The sequence below is a fragment of the Taudactylus pleione genome, unplaced genomic scaffold, assembly GCF_031769625.1.
Source record: "Taudactylus pleione unplaced genomic scaffold, aTauple2 ptg000571l, whole genome shotgun sequence".
Classification (NCBI taxonomy): domain Eukaryota; kingdom Metazoa; phylum Chordata; class Amphibia; order Anura; family Myobatrachidae; genus Taudactylus; species Taudactylus pleione.
In genome coordinates this window covers 1,928,637-1,951,398 of record NW_028284973.1, presented here as the reverse complement: position 1 = coordinate 1,951,398, position 22,762 = coordinate 1,928,637, and the positions used below count along the sequence as shown (strand labels likewise).

General features: G+C 24.0%; 1 protein-coding gene across 2 annotated transcripts in view; it reads right to left on the bottom strand.

Annotated features, from left to right (window-relative positions):
• LOC148481630 (scinderin-like) overlaps nt 1-22,762 on the bottom strand; it is a 177,003-nt gene that overhangs the window by 12,676 nt on the left and 141,565 nt on the right. The window lies entirely within an intron of this gene.

Sequence of the window (22,762 nt, the reverse complement as noted above, 5' to 3'; positions counted from 1 at the left end):
GCTCGCTCAGACATAGAGGCGGCAACAGATCGCAAAGAGCGAGAGCTCTATTTAAATATCCGGCCCCTCTTTCTGAACGAGCGAGCGCAAATAGCGTCCAGCTCTGAATCAGGTCCACAGTTAAGCTGCCCATCCACGAGGCGATTATACCTAGTGATGGAGCGATAACGACGTTCGTTATCGCTCCATCGCTTAGTAATCATCTGCAAATCGGGCAGTAAAAGGTTAAAAACGACCAGCGTTGCGCACACCCGCTGGTCGTTTTTAACATCAATCATCGCCCGAACTTGACGACCGCTGTCAGGTTGCCATGTTCGGGGATGATTGATCTGCATACACTGAACATCTGAACGTTACATCCTGGGTCTGACCCTGGTAGCTACCTGGGTTGGATTGTTGGGTCACTAGACCCGGGTTATTTTTCAGGGACCCTTTTACACTGAGCTGCGACCCGGGTAGACCCGGCAAGAACCCGGGTTTTAGCTCTGTTGTAAAAGGGGTATAAGTGTCTGTTTCATACTGATAGCAGTGATGTGTTATAATACTGATTTATTCATGTAGTACTATTATAATTACTGTTATGGATTGAATGCACATCAATATTTCAGATTATGTTTGTTTATTAGGAGATAAATCACTGCTCTTCCTATTTACCTAAATAAAGTGACAGACACGGGTTCTATACCACACTGATTACATGGTGATGATCTCTGACTAATATACAACTATTCCCACAAATGTAACTACTAATAAGAACACTAGTACTGCAGCACTGAGTTCCCATGAGATTATATAAATTGTATCCTATACTGTATACATTGTAATCCTATATACGGTATAAACTGTAATCCTGTACTGTATAAACTGTAATCCTATACTATATAAATTGTAATCCTATACTGTATACATTGTAATCCTATACTGTATACATTGTAATCCTATACTGTATAAACTGTAATCCTATACTATAGAAATTGTAATCCTATATACTGTATAAATTGTAATCCTATACTGTATAAATTGTAATCCTATACTATATAAATTGTAATTCTATATACTGTATAAATTGTAATCCTATACTATATAAATTGTAATCCTATACTATATAAATTGTAATCCTATATACTGTATAAACTGTAATCCTATACTGTATAAATTGTAATCCTATACTATATAAATTGTAATCCTATACTGTATAAATTGTAATCCTATACTGTATAAACTGTAATCCTATACTGTATACATTGTAATCCTATACTGTATAAATTGTAATCCTATACTGTATAAACTGTAATCCTATACTATAGAAATTGTAATCCTATATACTGTATAAATTGTAATCCTATACTGTATAAATTGTAATCCTATACTATATAAATTGTAATCCTATATACTGTATAAATTGTAATCCTATACTATATAAATTGTAATCCTATACTATATAAATTGTAATCCTATATACTGTATAAACTGTAATCCTATACTGTTTAAATTGTAATCCTATACTATATAAATTGTAATCCTATATACTGTATAAACTGTAATCCTGTACTGTATAAACTGTAATCCTATACTATATAAATTGTAATCCTATACTGTATAAATTGTAATCCTATACTGTATAAACTGTAATCCTATACTGTATACATTGTAATCCTATACTGTATAAATTGTAATCCTATACTGTATAAACTGTAATCCTATACTATAGAAATTGTAATCCTATATACTGTATAAATTGTAATCCTATACTGTATAAATTGTAATCCTATACTATATAAATTGTAATCCTATATACTGTATAAATTGTAATCCTATACTATATAAATTGTAATCCTATACTATATAAATTGTAATCCTATATACTGTATAAACTGTAATCCTATACTGTATAAATTGTAATCCTATACTATATAAATTGTAATCCTATATACTGTATAAACTGTAATCCTATACTGTATAAATTATAATCCTATACTATATAAATTGTAATCCTATATACTGTATAAATTGTAATCCTATATACTGTATAAACTGTAATCCTGTACTGTATAAATTGTAATACTATACTATATAAATTGTAATCCTATATACTGTATAAATTGTAATCCTATACTGTATAAATTGTAATCCTATACTGTATAAACTGTAATCCTATACTGTATAAATTGTAATCCTATATACTGTATAAATTGTAATCCTATACTGTATAAATTGTAATCCTATATACTGTATAAATTGTAATCCTATACTATATAAATTGTAATCCTATACTATATAAATTGTAATCCTATATACTGTATAAACTGAATCCTATACTGTATAAATTGTAATCCTATACTATATAAATTGTAATCCTATATACTGTATAAATTGTAATCCTATACTGTATAAATTGTAATCCTATACTGTATAAATTGTAATCCTATACTATATAAATTGTAATCCTATATACTGTATAAACTGTAATCCTATACTGTATAAATTGTAATCCTATACTATATAAATTGTAATCCTATATACTGTATAAATTGTAATCCTATACTGTATACATTGTAATCCTATACTGTATAAACTGTAATCCTATACTATATAAATTGTAATCCTATACTGTATAAATTGTAATCCTATATACTGTATAAACTGTAATCCTATACTATATAAACTGTAATCCTATACTGTATAAATTGTAATCCTATATACTGTATAAACTGTAATCCTGTACTGTATAAATTGTAATCCAATACTATATAAATTGTAATCCTATACTGTATAAATTGTAATCCTATACTATATAAATTGTAATCCTATATACTGTATAAATTGTAATCCTATACTGTATAAATTGTAATCCTATACTGTATAAACTGTAATCCTATACTATATAAATTGTAATCCTATACTGTATAAATTGTAATCCTATATACTGTATAAATTGTAATCCTATATACTGTATAAATTGTAATCCTGTGTATAAATTGTAATCCTATACTATATACATTGTAATCCTATACTGTATAAATTGTAATCCTATATACTGTATAAATTGTAATCCTATATACTGTATAAATTGTAATCCTGTGTATAAATTGTAATCCTATACTGTATAAATTGTAATCCTATACTATATAAATTGTAATCCTATACTGTATAAATTGTAATCCTGTGTATAAATTGTAATCCTATACTATATAAATTGTAATCCTATACTGTATAAATTGTAATCCTATACTATATAAATTGTAATCCTATACTGTATAAATTGTAATCCTATACTGTATAAACTGTAATCCTATATACTATATACATTGTAATCCTATACTGTATAAATTGTAATCCTATATACTGTATAAATTGTAATCCTATACTGTATAAATTGTAATCCTGTGTATAAATTGTAATCCTATACTGTATAAATTGTAATCCTATACTATATAAATTGTAATCCTATATACTGTATAAATTGTAATCCTATACTATATAAATTGTAATCTATATACTGTATAAACTGTAATCCTATACTGTATAAATTGTAATCCTATACTATATAAATTGTAATCCTATACTGTATAAACTGTAATCCTATACTGTATACATTGTAATCCTATACTGTATAAATTGTAATCCTATACTGTATAAACTGTAATCCTATACTATAGAAATTGTAATCCTATATACTGTATAAATTGTAATCCTATACTGTATAAATTGTAATCCTATACTATATAAATTGTAATCCTATATACTGTATAAATTGTAATCCTATACTATATAAATTGTAATCCTATATACTGTATAAACTGTAATCCTATACTGTTTAAATTGTAATCCTATACTATATAAATTGTAATCCTATATACTGTATAAACTGTAATCCTGTACTGTATAAACTGTAATCCTATACTATATAAATTGTAATCCTATACTGTATAAACTGTAATCCTATACTGTATACATTGTAATCCTATACTGTATAAATTGTAATCCTATACTGTATAAACTGTAATCCTATACTATAGAAATTGTAATCCTATATACTGTATAAATTGTAATCCTATACTGTATAAATTGTAATCCTATACTATATAAATTGTAATCCTATATACTGTATAAATTGTAATCCTATACTATATAAATTGTAATCCTATACTATATAAATTGTAATCCTATATACTGTATAAACTGTAATCCTATACTGTATACATTGTAATCCTATACTGTATAAATTGTAATCCTATACTGTATAAACTGTAATCCTATACTATAGAAATTGTAATCCTATATACTGTATAAATTGTAATCCTATACTGTATAAATTGTAATCCTATACTATATAAATTGTAATCCTATATACTGTATAAATTGTAATCCTATACTATATAAATTGTAATCCTATACTATATAAATTGTAATCCTATATACTGTATAAACTGTAATCCTATACTGTTTAAATTGTAATCCTATACTATATAAATTGTAATCCTATATACTGTATAAACTGTAATCCTGTACTGTATAAACTGTAATCCTATACTATATAAATTGTAATCCTATACTGTATAAATTGTAATCCTATACTGTATAAACTGTAATCCTATACTGTATACATTGTAATCCTATACTGTATAAATTGTAATCCTATACTGTATAAACTGTAATCCTATACTATAGAAATTGTAATCCTATATACTGTATAAATTGTAATCCTATACTGTATAAATTGTAATCCTATACTATATAAATTGTAATCCTATATACTGTATAAATTGTAATCCTATACTATATAAATTGTAATCCTATACTATATAAATTGTAATCCTATATACTGTATAAACTGTAATCCTATACTGTATAAATTGTAATCCTATACTATATAAATTGTAATCCTATATACTGTATAAACTGTAATCCTATACTGTATAAATTGTAATCCTATACTATATAAATTGTAATCCTATATACTGTATAAATTGTAATCCTATATACTGTATAAACTGTAATCCTGTACTGTATAAATTGTAATACTATACTATATAAATTGTAATCCTATATACTGTATAAATTGTAATCCTATACTGTATAAATTGTAATCCTATACTGTATAAACTGTAATCCTATACTGTATAAATTGTAATCCTATATACTGTATAAATTGTAATCCTATACTGTATAAATTGTAATCCTATATACTGTATAAATTGTAATCCTATACTATATAAATTGTAATCCTATACTATATAAATTGTAATCCTATATACTGTATAAACTGAATCCTATACTGTATAAATTGTAATCCTATACTATATAAATTGTAATCCTATATACTGTATAAATTGTAATCCTATACTGTATAAATTGTAATCCTATACTGTATAAATTGTAATCCTATACTATATAAATTGTAATCCTATATACTGTATAAACTGTAATCCTATACTGTATAAATTGTAATCCTATACTATATAAATTGTAATCCTATATACTGTATAAATTGTAATCCTATACTGTATACATTGTAATCCTATACTGTATAAACTGTAATCCTATACTATATAAATTGTAATCCTATACTGTATAAATTGTAATCCTATATACTGTATAAACTGTAATCCTATACTATATAAACTGTAATCCTATACTGTATAAATTGTAATCCTATATACTGTATAAACTGTAATCCTGTACTGTATAAATTGTAATCCAATACTATATAAATTGTAATCCTATACTGTATAAATTGTAATCCTATACTATATAAATTGTAATCCTATATACTGTATAAATTGTAATCCTATACTGTATAAATTGTAATCCTATACTGTATAAACTGTAATCCTATACTATATAAATTGTAATCCTATACTGTATAAATTGTAATCCTATATACTGTATAAATTGTAATCCTATATACTGTATAAATTGTAATCCTGTGTATAAATTGTAATCCTATACTATATACATTGTAATCCTATACTGTATAAATTGTAATCCTATATACTGTATAAATTGTAATCCTATATACTGTATAAATTGTAATCCTGTGTATAAATTGTAATCCTATACTGTATAAATTGTAATCCTATACTATATAAATTGTAATCCTATACTGTATAAATTGTAATCCTGTGTATAAATTGTAATCCTATACTATATAAATTGTAATCCTATACTGTATAAATTGTAATCCTATACTATATAAATTGTAATCCTATACTGTATAAATTGTAATCCTATACTGTATAAACTGTAATCCTATATACTATATACATTGTAATCCTATACTGTATAAATTGTAATCCTATATACTGTATAAATTGTAATCCTATACTGTATAAATTGTAATCCTGTGTATAAATTGTAATCCTATACTGTATAAATTGTAATCCTATACTATATAAATTGTAATCCTATATACTGTATAAATTGTAATCCTATACTATATAAATTGTAATCCTATATACTGTATAAACTGTAATCCTATACTGTATAAATTGTAATCCTATACTATATAAATTGTAATCCTATACTGTATAAACTGTAATCCTATACTGTATACATTGTAATCCTATACTGTATAAATTGTAATCCTATACTGTATAAACTGTAATCCTATACTATAGAAATTGTAATCCTATATACTGTATAAATTGTAATCCTATACTGTATAAATTGTAATCCTATACTATATAAATTGTAATCCTATATACTGTATAAATTGTAATCCTATACTATATAAATTGTAATCCTATATACTGTATAAACTGTAATCCTATACTGTTTAAATTGTAATCCTATACTATATAAATTGTAATCCTATATACTGTATAAACTGTAATCCTGTACTGTATAAACTGTAATCCTATACTATATAAATTGTAATCCTATACTGTATAAACTGTAATCCTATACTGTATACATTGTAATCCTATACTGTATAAATTGTAATCCTATACTGTATAAACTGTAATCCTATACTATAGAAATTGTAATCCTATATACTGTATAAATTGTAATCCTATACTGTATAAATTGTAATCCTATACTATATAAATTGTAATCCTATATACTGTATAAATTGTAATCCTATACTATATAAATTGTAATCCTATACTATATAAATTGTAATCCTATATACTGTATAAACTGTAATCCTATACTGTATAAATTGTAATCCTATACTATATAAATTGTAATCCTATACTATATAAATTGTAATCCTATACTGTATAAATTGTAATCCTATACTATATAAATTGTAATCCTATATACTGTATAAATTGTAATCCTATACTGTATAAATTGTAATCCTATACTGTATAAATTGTAATCCTATATACTGTATAAACTGTAATCCTGTACTGTATAAATTGTAATCCTATACTATATAAATTGTAATCCTATATACTGTATAAATTGTAATCCTATACTGTATAAATTGTAATCCTATACTGTATAAACTGTAATCCTATACTATATAAATTGTAATCCTATATACTGTATAAATTGTAATCCTATACTGTATAAATTGTAATCCTATATACTGTATAAATTGTAATCCTATACTATATAAATTGTAATCCTATACTATATAAATTGTAATCCTATATACTGTATAAACTGAATCCTATACTGTATAAATTGTAATCCTATACTATATAAATTGTAATCCTATACTATATAAATTGTAATCCTATACTGTATAAATTGTAATCCTATACTATATAAATTGTAATCCTATATACTGTATAAACTGTAATCCTATACTGTATAAATTGTAATCCTATACTATATAAATTGTAATCCTATATACTGTATAAATTGTAATCCTATACTGTATACATTGTAATCCTATACTGTATAAACTGTAATCCTATACTATATAAATTGTAATCCTATACTGTATAAATTGTAATCCTATATACTGTATAAACTGTAATCCTATACTATATAAACTGTAATCCTATACTGTATAAATTGTAATCCTATATACTGTATAAACTGTAATCCTGTACTGTATAAATTGTAATCCAATACTGTATAAATTGTAATCCTATACTGTATAAATTGTAATCCTATATACTGTATAAATTGTAATCCTATACTGTATAAATTGTAATCCTATACTGTATAAACTGTAATCCTATACTATATAAATTGTAATCCTATACTGTATAAATTGTAATCCTATATACTGTATAAATTGTAATCCTATATACTGTATAAATTGTAATCCTGTGTATAAATTGTAATCCTATACTATATACATTGTAATCCTATACTGTATAAATTGTAATCCTATATACTGTATAAATTGTAATCCTATATACTGTATAAATTGTAATCCTGTGTATAAATTGTAATCCTATACTGTATAAATTGTAATCCTATACTATATAAATTGTAATCCTATACTGTATAAATTGTAATCCTATACTGTATAAATTGTAATCCTGTGTATAAATTGTAATCCTATACTATATAAATTGTAATCCTATACTGTATAAATTGTAATCCTATACTATATAAATTGTAATCCTATACTGTATAAATTGTAATCCTATACTGTATAAACTGTAATCCTATATACTATATACATTGTAATCCTATACTGTATAAATTGTAATCCTATATACTGTATAAATTGTAATCCTATACTGTATAAATTGTAATCCTGTGTATAAATTGTAATCCTATACTGTATAAATTGTAATCCTATACTATATAAATTGTAATCCTGTGTATAAATTGTAATCCTATACTGTTTAAATTGTAATCCGATACTGTATAAATTGTAATCCTATACTATATAAATTGTAATCCTGTGTATAAATTGTAATCCTATACTATATAAATTGTAATCCTATACTGTATAAATTGTAATCCTGTGTATAAATTGTAATCCTATACTGTATAAATTGTAATCCTATACTGTATAAATTGTAATCCTATATACTGTATAAATTGTAATCCTATACTGTATAAATTGTAATCCTATGTATAAATAGTAATCCTATACTGTATAAATTGTAATCCTATATACTGTATAAATTGTAATCCTGTGTATAAATTGTAATCCTATACTGTATAAATTGTAATCCTATACTATATAAATTGTAATCCTATATACTGTATAAATTGTAATCCTATACTGTATAAATTGTAATCCTATACTGTATAAATTGTAATCCTGTGTATAAATTGTAATCCTATACTGTATAAATTGTAATCCTATATACTGTATAAATTGTAATCCTGTGTATAAATTGTAATCCTATACTGTATACATTGTAATCCTATACTGTATACATTGTAATCCTATACTGTATACATTGTAATCCTGTACTGTATAAATTGAAATCCTGTGTATAAATTGTAATCCTATATACTGTATAAATTGTAATCCTGTGTATAAATTGTAATCCTATACTGTATAAATTGTAATCCTGTGTATAAATTGTAATCCTATACTGTATACATTGTAATCCTATACTGGATACATTGTAATCCTGTACTGTATAAATTGTAATCCTATACTGTATAAATTGTAATCCTATATACTGTATACATTGTAATCCTATACTGTATACATTGTAATCCTGTACTATATAAATTGTAATCCTGTGTATAAATTGTAATCCTATACTGTATACATTGTAATCCTATACTGTATACATTGTAATCCTGTGTATAAATTGTAATCCTATACTGTATAAATTGTAATCCTATATACTGTGTACATTGTAATCCTATACTGTATACATTGTAATCCTGTACTGTATAAATTGTAATCCTGTGTATAAATTGTAATCCTATACTGTATACATTGTAATCCTATACTGTATACATTGTAATCCTGTGTATAAATTGTAATCCTATACTGTATACATTGTAATCCTATACTGTATACATTGTAATCCTGTGTATAAATTGTAATCCTATACTATATACATTGTAATCCTATACTGTATACATTGTAATCCTGTACTGTATAAATTGTAATCCTGTGTATAAATTGTAATCCTATACTGTATACATTGTAATCCTATACTGTATACATTGTAATCCTATACTGTATAAATTGTAATCCTGTGTATAAATTGTAATCCTATACTGTATACATTGTAATCCTATACTGTATACATTGTAATGCTGTACTGTATAAATTGTAATCCTATACTGTATACATTGTAATCCTATATACTGTATACATTGTAATCCTATACTGTATACATTGTAATCCTGTACTGTATAAATTGTAATCCTATACTGTATACATTGTAATCCTATATACTGTATACATTGTAATCCTATATACTGTATACATTGTAATCCTATACTGTATAAATTGTAATCCTATACTGTATAAACTGTAATCCTATACTGTATAAATTGTAATCCTATACTGTATAAATTGTAATCCTATACTGTATACATTGTAATATTGTGTATAAATTGTAATCCTATACTATATACATTGTAATCCTGTACTGCATAAATCACAATCCTGTGTATAAATTGTAATCCTATACTATATAAATTGTAATCCTATACTGTATAAACTGTAATCCTATACTATATAAATTGTAATCCTATACTGTATAAATTGTAATCCTATACTGTATAAACTGTAATCCTATACTATATAAATTGTAATCCTATACTGTATAAACTGTAATCCTATACTATATACATTGTAATCCTATACTGTATAAATTGTAATCCTATATACTGTATAAATTGTAATCCTATACTGTATAAATTGTAATCCTATACTGTATAAATTATAATCCTATATACTGTATAAATTGTAATCCTGTGTATAAATTGTAATCCTATACTGTATAAATTGTAATCCTGTGTATAAATTGTAATCCTATACTGTATACATTGTAATCCTGTACTGTATAAATTGTAATCCTATACTGTATACATTGTAATCCTATATACTGTATACATTGTAATCCTATACTGTATACATTGTAATCCTGTACTGTATAAATTGTAATCCTGTGTATAAATTGTAATCCTATACTGTATACATTGTAATCCTATACTGTATACATTGTAATCCTGTGTAAAAATTGTAATCCTATACTGTATACATTGTAATCCTATACTGTATACATTGTAATCCTATACTGTATAAATTGTAATCCTGAGTATAAATTGTAATCCTATACTGTATACATTGTAATCCTATACTGTATACATTGTAATCCTGTGTATAAATTGTAATCCTATACTGTATACATTGTAATCCTATACTGTATAAATTGTAATCCTATACTGTATAAATTGTAATCCTGAGTATAAATTGTAATCCTATACTGTATACATTGTAATCCTATACTGTATACATTGTAATCCTGTACTGTATAAATTGTAATCCTATACTGTATATATTGTAATCCTATATACTGTATACATTGTAATCCTATACTGTATACATTGTAATCCTGTACTGTATAAATTGTAATCCTATACTGTATAAATTGTAATCCTATATACTGTATAAATTGTAATTCTATATACTGTATACATTGTAATCCTGTACTGTTTAAATTGTAATCCTATACTGTATAAACTGTAATCCTATACTATATAAATTGTAATCCTATACTGTATAAATTGTAATCCTATACTGTATACATTGTAATATTGTGTATAAATTGTAATCCTATACTATATACATTGTAATCCTGTACTGCATAAATCACAATCCTGTGTATAAATTGTAATCCTATACTATATAAATTGTAATCCTGTACTATATAAATTGTAATCCTATACTGTATAAATTGTAATCCTATACTGTATAAACTGTAATCCTATACTATATACATTGTAATCCTATACTGTATAAATTGTAATCCTATATACTGTATAAATTGTAATCCTATACTGTATAAATTGTAATCCTGTGTATAAATTGTAATCCTATATACTGTATACATTGTAATCCTGTACTGTATAAATTGTAATCCTATACTGTATAAATTGTAATCCTATACTATATAAATTGTAATCCTATACTGTATAAATTGTAATCCTGTACTGCATAAATCACAATCCTGTGTATAAATTGTAATCCTATACTGTATAAACTGTAATCCTATACTATATAAATTGTAATCCTATACTGTATAAATTGTAATCCTATACTGTATAAACTGTAATCCTATACTATATAAATTGTAATCCTATACTGTATAAATTGTAATCCTATACTGTATAAACTGTAATCCTATACTATATACATTGTAATCCTATACTGTATAAATTGTAATCCTATATACTGTATAAATTGTAATCCTATACTGTATAAATTGTAATCCTGTGTATAAATTGTAATCCTATACTGTATAAATTGTAATCCTGTACTGTATAAATTGTAATCCTATACTGTATAAATTGTAATCCTATATACTGTATAAATTGTAATCCTATACTGTATACATTGTAATATTGTGTATAAATTGTAATCCTATACTATATACATTGTAATCCTGTACTGCATAAATCACAATCCTGTGTATAAATTGTAATCCTATACTATATAAATTGTAATCCTATACTGTATAAACTGTAATCCTATACTATATAAATTGTAATCCTTTACTGTATAAATTGTAATCCTGTGTATAAATTGTAATCCAATACTGTATAAACTGTAATCCTATACTATATAAATTGTTATCATATACTGTATAAATTGTAATCCTGTGTATACATTGTAATCCTATACTATATACATTGCAATCCTATACTATATAAATTGTTATCCTATACTGTATAAATTGTAATCCTATATACTATATACATTGTAATCCTATACTGTATAAACTGTAATCCTATACTATATAAATTGTAATCCTATACTGTATAAATTGTAATCCTATACTGTATAAACTGTAATCCTATACTATATACATTGTAATCCAATACTGTATAAATTGTAATCCTATATACTGTATAAATTGTAATCCTATACTGTATAAATTGTAATCCTGTGTATAAATTGTAATCCTATACTGTATAAATTGTAATCCTATACTATACACATTGTAATCCTATACTGTAAAAATTGTAATCCTATACTGTATACATTATAATCCTATACTGTATAAACTGTAATCCTATACTATATAAATTGTAATCCTATACTGTATAAATTGTAATCCTATACTGTATAAATTGTAATCCTGTGTATAAATTGTAATCCTATACTGTATAAATTGTAATCCTATACTATATACATTGTAATCTTATACTGTATAAATTGTAATCCTATACTGTATACATTGTAATCCTATACTGTATAAACTGTAATCCTATACTATATAAATTTTTATCCTATACTGTATAAATTGTAATCCTATACTATATACATTGTAATCCTATACTGTATAAATTGTAATCCTATATACTGTATAAATTGTAATCCTATACTGTATAAATTGTAATCCTGTGTATAAATTGTAATCCTATACTGTATACATTGTAATCCTTTACTGTATAAATTGTAATCCTGTGTATAAATTGTAATCCTGTGTATAAATTGTAATCCTATACTGTATACATTGTAATCCTGTGTATAAATTGTAATCCTGTGTATAAATTGTAATCCTATACTGTATAAATTGTAATCATGTGTATAAATTGTAGTCCTAAACTGTATACATTGTAATCCTATACTGTATACATTGTAATCCTATACTGTATAAATTTTTATCCTATACTATATACATTGTAATCCTATACTGTATAAATTGTAATCCTGTGTATAAATTGTAATCCTATACTGTATAAACTAATCCTATACTATATAAATTGTTATCCTATACTGTATAAATTGTAATCCTATACTGTATAAACTGTAATCCTATACTGTATAAATTGTAATCCTATATACTGTATACATTGTAATCCTATACTGTATACATTGTAATCCTATACTGTATACATTGTAATCCTATACTGTATAAATTGTAATCCTATACTGTATAAACTGTAATCCTATACTATATAAATTGTAATCCTATACTGTATAAATTGTAATCCTATATACTGTATAAACTGTAATCCTGTACTGTATAAATTGTAATCCTATACTATATAAATTGTAATCCTATATACTGTATAAATTGTAATCCTATACTGTATAAACTGTAATCCTATACTATATAAATTGTAATCCTATATTCTGTATAAATTGTAATCCTATACTGTATAAATTGTAATCCTATATACTGTATAAATTGTAATCCTATACTATATAAATTGTAATCCTATATACTGTATAAACTGTAATCCTATACTGTATAAATTGTAATCCTATACTATATAAATTGTAATCCTATACTATATAAATTGTAATCCTATATACTGTATAAATTGTAATCCTATACTGTATAAATTGTAATCCTATACTATATAAATTGTAACCCTATATACTGTATAAACTGTAATCCTATACTGTATAAATTGTAATCCTATACTATATAAATTGTAATCCTATATACTGTATAAATTGTAATCCTATACTGTATAAACTGTAATCCTATACTATATAAATTGTAATCCTATACTGTATAAATTGTAATCCTGTACTGTATAAATTGTAATCCTATATACTGTATAAACTGTAATCCTATACTATATAAACTGTAATCCTATACTGTATAAATTGTAATCCTATATACTGTATAAACTGTAATCCTGTACAGTATAAATTGTAATCCAATACTATATAAATTGTAATCCTATACTGTATAAATTGTAATCCTATACTATATAAATTGTAATCCTATATACTGTATAAATTGTAATCCTATACTGTATAAATTGTAATCCTATACTGTATAAACTGTAATCCTATACTGTATAAATTGTAATCCTATACTGTATAAATTGTAATCCTATATACTGTATAAATTGTAATCCTATATACTGTATATATTGTAATCCTGTGTATAAATTGTAATCCAATACTATATACATTGTAATCCTATACTGTATAAATTGTAATCCTATACTGTATAAATTGTAATCCTATATACTGTATAAATTGTAATCCTGTGTATAAATTGTAATCCTATACTGTATAAATTGTAATACTATACTATATAAATTGTAATCCTATACTGTATAAATTGTAATCCTATACTGTATAAATTGTAATCCTGTGTATAAATTGTAATCCTATACTATATAAATTGTAATCCTATACTGTATAAATTGTAATCCTATACTATATAAATTGTAATCCTATACTGTATAAATTGTAATCCTATACTGTATAAACTGTAATCCTATATACTATATACATAGTAATCCTATACTGTATAAATTGTAATCCTATATACTGTATAAATTGTAATCCTATACTGTATAAATTGTAATCCTGTGTATAAATTCTAATCCTATACTGTATAAATTGTAATCCTGTGTATAAATTGTAATCCTATACTGTTTAAATTGTAATCCTATACTGTATAAATTGTAATCCTATACTGTATAAATTGTAATCCTATACTATATAAATTGTAATCCTGTGTATAAATTGTAATCCTATACTATATAAATTGTAATCCTATACTGTATAAATTGTAATCCTGTGTATAAATTGTAATCCTATACTGTATAAATTGTAATCCTATACTATATAAATTGTAATCCTATACTGTATAAATTGTAAACCTATATACTGTATAAATTGTAATCCTATACTGTATAAATTGTAATCCTATGTATAAATTGTAATCCTATACTGTATAAATTGTAATCCTATATACTGTATAAATTGTAATCCTGTGTATAAATTGTAATCCTATACTGTATAAATTGTAATCCTATACTGTATAAATTGTAATCCTATACTGTATAAATTGTAATCCTATACTGTATAAATTGTAATCCTGGGTATAAATTGTAATCCTATACTGTATAAATTGTAATCCTGTGTATAAATTGTAATCCTATACTGTATAAATTGTAATCCTATACTATACACATTGTAATCCTATACTGTAAAAATTGTAATCCTATACTGTATACATTATAATCCTATACTGTATAAACTGTAATCCTATACTATATAAATTGTTATCCTATACTGTATAAATTGTAATCCTATACTGTATAAACTGTAATCCTATACTGTATAAATTGTAATCCTATATACTGTATAAATTGTAATCCTATACTGTATAAATTGTAATCCTGTGTATAAATTGTAATCCTATACTGTATAAATTGTAATCCTATACTATATACATTGTAATCTTATACTGTATAAATTGTAATCCTATACTGTATACATTGTAATCCTATACTGTATAAACTGTAATCCTATACTATATAAATTTTTATCCTATACTGTATAAATTGTAATCCTATACTATATACATTGTAATCCTATACTGTATAAATTGTAATCCTATATACTGTATAAATTGTAATCCTATATACTGTATAAATTGTAATCCTATACTGTATATATTGTAATCCTGTGTATAAATTGTAATCCTATACTGTATACATTGTAATCCTATACTGTATAAATTGTAATCCTGTGTATAAATTGTAATCCTGTGTATAAATTGTAATCCTATACTGTATACATTGTAATCCTGTGTATAAATTGAAATCCTGTGTATAAATTGTAATCCTATACTGTATAAATTGTAATCATGTGTATAAATTGTAGTCCTAAACTGTATACATTGTAATCCTATACTGTATACATTGTAATCCTATACTGTATACATTTTTATCCTATACTATATACATTGTAATCCTATACTGTATAAATTGTAATCCTGTGTATAAATTGTAATCCTATACTGTATAAACTAATCCTATACTATATAAATTGTTATCCTATACTGTATAAATTGTAATCCTATACTGTATAAATTGTAATCCTATACTGTATAAACTGTAATCCTATACTGTATAAATTGTAATCCTATATACTGTATAAATTGTAATCCTATACTGTATACATTGTAATCCTATACTATATACATTGTAATCCTATACTGTATAAATTGTAATCCTATACTGTATAAACTGTAATCCTATACTATATAAATTGTAATCCTATACTGTATAAATTGTAATCCTAAATACTGTATAAACTGTAATCCTGTACTGTATAAATTGTAATCCTATACTATATAAATTGTAATCCTATATACTGTATAAATTGTAATCCTATACTGTATAAACTGTAATCCTATACTGTATAAATTGTAATCCTATATACTGTATAAATTGTAATCCTATACTGTATAAATTGTAATCCTATATACTGTATAAATTGTAATCCTATACTATATAATTTGTAATCCTATATACTGTATAAACTGTAATCCTATACTGTATAAATTGTAATCCTATACTATATAAATTATAATCCTATACTATATAAATTGTAATCCTATATACTGTATAAATTGTAATCCTATACTGTATAAATTGTAATCCTATACTATATAAATTGTAACCCTATATACTGTATAAACTGTAATCCTATACTGTATAAATTGTAATCCTATACTATATAAATTGTAATCCTATATACTGTATAAATTGTAATCCTGTACTGTATAAATTGTAATCCTATATACTGTATAAACTGTAATCCTATACTATATAAACTGTAATCCTATACTGTATAAATTGTAATCCTATATACTGTATAAACTGTAATCCTGTACAGTATAAATTGTAATCCAATACTATATAAATTGTAATCCTATACTGTATAAATTGTAATCCTATACTATATAAATTGTAATCCTATATACTGTATAAATTGTAATCCTATACTGTATAAATTGTAATCCTATACTGTATAAACTGTAATCCTATACTATATAAATTGTAATCCTATACTGTATAAATTGTAATCCTATATACTGTATAAATTGTAATCCTTTGTATAAATTGTAATCCAATACTATATACATTGTAATCCTATACTGTATAAATTGTAATCCTATATACTGTATAAATTGTAATCCTGTGTATAAATTGTAATCCTATACTGTATAAATTGTAATCCTATACTATATAAATTGTAATCCTATACTGTATAAATTGTAATCCTATACTGTATAAATTGTAATCCTGTGTATAAATTGTAATCCTATACTATATAAATTGTAATCCTATACTGTATAAATTGTAATCCTATACTGTATAAACTGTAATCCTATATACTATATACATAGTAATCCTATACTGTATAAATTGTAATCCTATATACTGTATAAATTGTAATCCTATACTGTATAAATTGTAATCCTGTGTATAAATTCTAATCCTATACTGTATAAATTGTAATCCTGTGTATAAATTGTAATCCTATACTGTTTAAATTGTAATCCTATACTGTATAAATTGTAATCCTATACTGTATAAATTGTAATCCTGTGTATAAATTGTAATCCTATACTATATAAATTGTAATCCTATACTGTATAAATTGTAATCCTATACTATATAAATTGTAATCCTATACTGTATAAATTGTAATCCTATACTGTATAAACTGTAATCCTATATACTATATACATAGTAATCCTATACTGTATAAATTGTAATCCTATATACTGTATAAATTGTAATCCTATACTGTATAAATTGTAATCCTGTGTATAAATTCTAATCCTATACTGTATAAATTGTAATCCTGTGTATAAATTGTAATCCTATACTGTTTAAATTGTAATCCTATACTGTATAAATTGTAATCCTATACTATATAAATTGTAATCCTGTGTATAAATTGTAATCCTATACTATATAAATTGTAATCCTATACTGTATAAATTGTAATCCTGTGTATAAATTGTAATCCTATACTGTATAAATTGTAATCCTATACTATATAAATTGTAATCCTATACTGTATAAATTGTAATCCTATATACTGTATAAATTGTAATCCTATACTGTATAAATTGTAATCCTATGTATAAATTGTAATCCTATACTGTATAAATTGTAATCCTATATACTGTATAAATTGTAATCCTGTGTATAAATTGTAATCCTATACTGTATAAATTGTAATCCTATATACTGTATAAATTGTAATCCTATACTGTATAAATTGTAATCCTATACTGTATAAATTGTAATCCTGTGTATAAATTGTAATCCTATACTGTATACATTGTAATCCTATACTGTATACATTGTAATCTTATACTGTATACATTGTAATCCTGTACTGTATAAATTGAAATCCTGTGTATAAATTGTAATCATATATACTGTATAAATTGTAATCCTGTGTATAAATTGTAATCCTATACTGTATAAATTGTAATCCTGTGTATAAATTGTAATCCTATACTGTATACATTGTAATCCTATACTGGATACATTGTAATCCTGAACTGTATACATTGTAATCCTATACTGTATACATTGTAATCCTATACTGTATACATTGTAATCGTGTACTGTATAAATTGTAATCCTGTGTATAAGTTGTAATCCTATACTGTATACATTGTAATCCTATACTGTATACATTGTAATCCTGTGTATAAATTGTAATCCTATACTGTATAAATTGTAATCCTATATACTGTATACATTGTAATCCTATACTGTATACATTGTAATCCTGTACTGTATAAATTGTAATCCTGTGTATAAATTGTAATCCTATACTGTATACATTGTAATCCTATACTGTATACATTGTAATCCTATACTGTATAAATTGTAATCCTATACTGTATACATTGTAATGCTGTACTGTATACATTGTAATCCTATACTGTATACATTGTAATCCTATATACTGTATACATTGTAATCCTATACTGTATACATTGTAATCCTGTACTGTATAAATTGTAATCCTATACTGTATAAATTGTAATCATATATACTGTATACATTGTAATCCTATATACTGTATACATTGTAATCCTGTACTGTATAAATTGTAATCCTATACTGTATAAACTGTAATCCTATACTGTATAAATTGTAATCCTATACTATATAAATTGTAATCCTATACTGTATAAATTGTAATCCTATACTGTATACATTGTAATATTGTGTATAAATTGTAATCCTATACTATATACATTGTAATCCTGTACTGCATAAATCACAATCCTGTGTATAAATTGTAATCCTATACTATATAAATTGTAATCCTATACTGTATAAACTGTAATCCTATACTATATAAATTGTAATCCTATACTGTATAAATTGTAATCCTATACTGTATAAACTGTAATCCTATACTATATAAATTGTAATCCTATACTGTATAAATTGTAATCCTATACTGTATAAACTGTAATCCTATACTATATACATTGTAATCCTATACTGTATAAATTGTAATCCTATATACTGTATAAATTGTAATCCTATACTGTATAAATTGTAATCCTGTGTATAAATTGTAATCCTATACTGTATAAATTGTAATCCTATATACTGTATAAATTGTAATCCTGTGTATAAATTGTAATCCTATACTGTATAAATTGTAATCCTGTGTATATATTGTAATCCTATACTGTATACATTGTAATCCTATACTGTATACATTGTAATCCTGTACTGTATAAATTGTAATCCTATACTGTATAAATTGTAATCCTATATACTGTATATATTGTAATCCTATACTGTATATATTGTAATCCTGTACTGTATAAATTGTAATCCTGTGTATAAATTGTAATCCTATACTGTATACATTGTAATCCTATACTGTATACATTGTAATCCTGTGTATAAATTGTAATCCTATACTGTATACATTGTAATCCTATACTGTATACATTGTAATCCTGAGTATAAATTGTAATCCTATACTGTATACATTGTAATCCTATACTGTATACATTGTAATCCTGAGTATAAATTGTAATCCTATACTGTATACATTGTAATCCTATACTGTATACATTGTAATCCTGTGTATAAATTGTAATCCTATACTGTATACATTGTAATCCTATACTGTATAAATTGTAATCCTGAGTATAAATTGTAATCCTATACTGTATACATTGTAATCCTATACTGTATACATTGTAATCCTGTACTGTATAAATTGTAATCCTGTACTGTATAAATTGTAATCCTATATACTGTATACATTGTAATCCTATACTGTATACATTGTAATCCTGTACTGTATAAATTGTAATCCTATACTGTATAAATTGTAATCCTATATACTGTATAAATTGTAATTCTATATACTGTATACATTGTAATCCTGTACTGTTTAAATTGTAATCCTATACTGTATAAATTGTAATCCTATACTGTATAAACTGTAATCCTATACTATATAAATTGTAATCCTATACTGTATAAATTGTAATCCTGTGTATAAATTGTAATCCGGTGTATAAATTGTAATCCTATACTGTATACATTGTAATCCTGTGTATAAATTGTAATCCTGTGTATAAATTGTAATCCTATTCTGTATAAATTGTAATCATGTGTATAAATTGTAGTCCTAAACTGTATACATTGTAATCCTATACTGTATACATTGTAATCCTCTACTGTATAAATTTTTATCCTATACTATATACATTGTAATCCTATACTGTATAAATTGTAATCCTGTGTATAAATTGTAATCCTATACTGTATAAACTAATCCTATACTATATAAATTGTTATCCTATACTGTATAAATTGTAATCCTATACTGTATAAACTGTAATCCTATACTGTATAAATTGTAATCCTATATACTGTATAAATTGTAATCCTATACTGTATACATTGTAATCCTATACTATATACATTGTAATCCTATACTGTATAAATTGTAATCCTATACTGTATAAACTGTAATCCTATAATATATAAATTGTAATCCTATACTGTATAAATTGTAATCCTATATACTGTATAAACTGTAATCCTGTACTGTATAAATTGTAATCCTATACTATATAAATTGTAATCCTATATACTGTATAAATTGTAATCCTATACTGTATAAACTGTAATCCTATACTATATAAATTGTAATCCTATATACTGTATAAATTGTAATCCTATACTGTATAAATTGTAATCCTATATACTGTATAAATTGTAATTCTATACTATATAAATTGTAATCCTATATACTGTATAAACTGTAATCCTATACTGTATAAATTGTAATCCTATACTATATAAATTATAATCCTATATACTGTATAAATTGTAATCCTATACTGTATAAATTGTAATCCTATACTATATAAATTGTAACCCTATATACTGTATAAACTGTAATCCTATACTGTATAAATTGTAATCCTATACTATATAAATTGTAATCCTATATACTGTATAAATTGTAATCCTATACTGTATAAACTGTAATCCTATACTGTATAAACTGTAATCCTATACTATATAAATTGTAATCCTATACTGTATAAATTGTAATCCTGTACTGTATAAATTGTAATCCTATATACTGTATAAACTGTAATCCTATACTATATAAACTGTAATCCTATACTGTATAAATTGTAATCCTATATACTGTATAAACTGTAATCCTGTACAGTATAAATTGTAATCCAATACTATATAAATTGTAATCCTATACTGTATAAATTGTAATCCTATACTATATAAATTGTAATCCTATATACTGTATAAATTGTAATCCTATACTGTATAAATTGTAATCCTATACTGTATAAACTGTAATCCTATACTATATAAATTGTAATCCTATACT